Genomic DNA, 4,357 nt, shown 5'->3' with positions numbered 1-4,357 from the left:
CTGCAAAGGCTGCAGAAATGCCGGGCTGGAGCGAGGGGGCGAGCAGAGGCAGCGGAAGCGCCGGGCAGATAGATGTCCGGGGCCGTGAAGGAGGTTTCGCTGCTCGTGGTTTCTCGTAAGGTAAAGACGAGCCGCGTGCCCTGCACCGCAGGTTCAAAGCCAGCAGAGAAGGGGGCTGTTCTCGCGTGCGTGGTTGAATGATCGATATCTTTGCCACAGATACTGCGGAAGCTAAATTTTACAAGGTTCAAGAAGTGATTGGACAAATTAATGGCAGGAAAATCCATCATATGGACACACTTAGGCATTATTCCTGGCTCTGAAAGCCCTTGATCCATAAATCACCAGAGGTTAATAGAGTATTTGAAGAAATATCATTGTTTGCTTGCTCTGTTTTTACACTCTTCCCAGGGTGCCGCCGTTGGTCGCCCTCGGGGAGCAGACCCGCAGCTGAGCCGCTGCAGCTCCTTCTACGTCCGTGACATGGTCTGTTACCGGCTGAAGATGTGCCTAGCGCTCCGACAAATCAACCTCCTCATTCGATGCGGTTTCTCTCGCGCCGTCCCCCGGAAACCCTCCTTAGATGCCACCTCGTTGGACTTCTGGTTTGTTCGGGTCCCGGTCTCGGTGCGCTGAGGAAGGAGCTTCAGCCCTGACTTTCTCAGAACCTCGCGATGCTTCAGCACCAGCTGCTGTTCACGGCCGTGGGGAGGAGGACGGCGGTGGCGGTCGGCGAGGGCGGTGGCCGGCAGCAGGGCCCTCGCACGAGCAGCGCCACCAAAGCCCGCGCCTTGTGCACACCAGCGGCGCTGGCTGCGCGGCGCTGGCTGCTGCTGAGTCCGGCGGGCTGGGACCCTTGCCGGACCCGTGACCGCCGCGCTGCTCTCTCCCACTTTACAGACCGATTCCACCAGTCGGCTCCTCTTTTCATCCTCGAAACCCCCCTCGGTTAGACAGCAGACGCCGGTGCCGGGGGACTCGCTTGCCCGGGAGGTGCCGCACCGAAGGGGCGCTCCACGGAGGCCGGCGCGCTCTCGGGCAGCTCGCGCGGGTGCCACGGGCGCCGGCGGAGACGCGACGCCGAGGCCGAGAGGAGCCCAGCTTCGGCTGGGCCGGGGTGGGCGCACGGCGCGGAGCCGCCGGCTCTGCCGCGGCGCGCCGGCAGCCGCGGTCTTCACCGGGCAGCGCGATGGCAGAGGCCGTGCGGAGCTGCAGCTGTCGGACCGTCCCAGCCTCAGCCTCTGCTGCGCGGCGGGAAGTGCGAGTGAACATCAGCAGTCGCTGACTGCTTGTTTATCTTGGATTAGGTCAGTGAGTGAAAATATACTGTTTTGATTTTTTAGATTAAATCATCATTTTCAGATAAAAAACAGGGTTTTTTTGTAGTTCATGATTTTTCTCTTTTTTCAATGTAAGGAGAAAAATGTTACTCCAGAGTCCTAGCGAGGCAGGAAAAGCTTGGTTGCTGTTAAATGACATTGTGCTGAGAAGAAAATACTTAAAATATGGTTTGAAAATTGCTGTGGCAGAGCCCTTAGAAGCCTAGGAGAGCAGCCAGCCCCGCGCGCCGCCGGCGCGCTGGCCGCTTGCAGGGCTGGTCGTTCTCCGGTTAGAAAGGCAATGCCCACAGTCTGGTTTAAATCAGACTGAGGGTGAAACTGCGCAGAGACTGCAGGACTCTGCCCCGTTGCTGCTTTTCTCTAGGGGAGGGAGAGGAAAGTTGCAGGAATCGGGATCGCTGCGCTCTTAGATCGTTGCAGGTTCCCCCCGCTTCGTCCTCCCGCTTGCTGTGCCTCGACAGAACGAAAAAAGATACGTGTTTCCACTGCTGGGTTTCTGGAAGCGAACGTCGGTGCTGCCGGCGGTGCAGCTCGCCGCGCCGGTGCGCTTGGGCCCGGAGCGGGGCGCGGGGAGGGGTCGCCCCGCCGCCAGCCGCAGCCGCGGGGCTCCGCACATTATTCAGCACTAAAAACTGCCACGGCATCCCGGTGCCGCCGCTTCCAGAGGCCCAGCTGGGATCAAATGCTAATCAACATCTCCGCGATATTTATTCCCACTGTCAGTCTGGTGCGTGTTTGTTTTCCGAGCGCTGCATACTAAACGAAGAGATCGGGAGGAACCGCTGGAGGCGGGAGATGGCGAGCGGCCGCGCGGAGCCTACGGAAAACGCCGGGGGCTCCGGGGCGTGGATGAGGGCATGGATGAGGGCATGGATGTGGGCATGGATGCGGGTATGGATGCAGGCATGGATGTGGGCGTGGATGCAGGCATGGATGTGGGCATGGATGCAGGCACAGATGGAGGCATGGATGCGAGCATGGATGTGGGCATGGATGCAGGCATGGATGTGGGCGTGGATGCAGGCACCGATGGAGGCATGGATGCGAGCATGGATGTGGGCATGGATGCAGGCATGGATGTGGGCGTGGATGCAGGCATGGATGCGAGCATGGATGCAGGCATGGATGCGAGCATGGATGTGGGCACAGATGTGGGCATGGATGTGGGCATGGATGCAGGCACGGTTACAGGCACGGTTACAGGCACGGATGTGGGCATGGCAAGTCCTGGTTCCCATGAGTAGTTGGTGGTGCCGGGATGGACAGGCGGACAGGCAGACAGACAGCCGTGGACAAGCAGCCCCAGGGCCTTGTCCAGGCCGCGTGCGAGCCAGCGAGGTCCTCCTTAAACGCTAGCCACCACAGCACGAGCAGACTAATTAATTTCCTTTTTGTTTTTCAGAGTTTCATTTTTAAATTACAGTCTTCCCTCCTCTCTAATAAATACTCAACAATTAAAGCTTTTTTTCCCCCGACATGCGATTCCAACATCTCGGTGTCCCACCCTCCTGTCACCTTCCCTGCCATAAACAGATTCGTAAAAACTGCTTTTGACGCCCCAGCTGCCATTAGCCACTTAAAATCCCATAATTATCATCCTATCATGGGCCTGTTAACGAGCAGTAAAAATAAGGCCATTGAATATGGTAATTTATTCGTAAATTAGCCTAATGAGAATAGGTTTCAGACACTGTTTACTTTGTCGCTGCCGGCTTCGGCGGCGCCCGGCTGCTGCGGCGGGATGCGGGCGGCGTGCCGGCGGGGGCGGCGGGCGCGATCCCCGCTGCCCGCGGCGCCGCCGGGCAGGGCGCAGGCAAGCCCGGGCGCGCCCCGGGACGGGCAGCGCCCTTCCACCCGCCTTCCCGCCGCCCCCGGAGCCCTCGGCCCCGGCCCGGGCATTCGGGGAGACGCGGCTACGCGAGGAAGCTCTTCGCTGGCCGGCCAGCGGCTAACCGCAGCGTGCTCCTCAGAGCCGGAGCGGCTGTAAGCCAGACCAGACCAAGGAAGAGGAGTCCAGAACTGACTCTGCCGTTCGCCTTGAGTCCAGAAGTGTCGGGAATAAGCATTTCGGCACCTGAGCACCTTATTTTTCCAAGCTCTGCCTTTACAAGTAGTTGTTCTTAGTCAACGGCGCGGTAATAAAACGCAGAATGAATGAGGCTGAGAGGTCGCTCCTGCGAAGAGGTGAAGAGCTCTTGACTACGAGCCTTTCACCCTCCAGAGCATTTCCACCCCGCGGCTGGCGAAAAGCCAGGAAATAAATCTGCGCGGCCAGCGCGTCCCAGCGGCGTTGCCGCGCCGGAGGCGGCAGCAGCCTGCGCGCGGCAGCGCCCTGTCCGCGGGCCTCCCTGCGGGGGGCTCAGACCACCCCTCCGGCGGGCCCTCCCGCCCGGGGAGCGCCGGCAAGGGGCCGAAGCGCGCCGGGGCGCCGGGCGCGAGCGGCGGGTCGTGCTTTGCAAAGCTCTCCTTGGCGGCGCCGCGAAGCGGGGCCGCTTCCAGCTGCCTCCGCCCGCCCCGCCGCTGAGGCTTTCCGCTGGGAGCCCGCGGGCAGCCCGGGCACCGGGGCGCGCTCCGAGAGGCGCGGGGCGCGCGAGCAAGCGGAGCCCGCGCAGCGGGCGCCCTTCCCGCCTGCAGGCAGAGCCGACGGCCGCTGCGCCCGGGGCGCCGAGGCCGGCGTGAGGCAGCTCCCCGGCGCAGGTTCACCGGGGCCGGGCAGGGCCTCGGATAACTCCCGACTCCAGGAGACCGGGGTGGCCGTCGCGGATGGCCCCAGCCGTCGCGCTCCGCGGTGGCTTCGCTCCTGCCTTTCCATCTCCTAATTTAATTACAGCTTGTTTCTTTACTAATTACGATGCTCAGCTCGGAGAAGAGCTTAAGGCCACCCTAGCAGGGAGGCAAGTGGTTGTCTCCTTTCGGCTAAGGTGGCCCCGTTATAATTTCACTTCCTTCTGATGGAGATTGTAAACACTTTATGTCAAGCCACTTCCCAGCGGTTCTCACAGTGTGAAAACGATTGA

This window comes from Rhea pennata, chromosome 17, assembly GCF_028389875.1.
Source record: "Rhea pennata isolate bPtePen1 chromosome 17, bPtePen1.pri, whole genome shotgun sequence".
Lineage (NCBI taxonomy): Eukaryota > Metazoa > Chordata > Aves > Rheiformes > Rheidae > Rhea > Rhea pennata.
The sequence above is the reverse complement of the archived record's forward strand: the minus strand, read 5'-3'. Positions refer to the sequence as shown.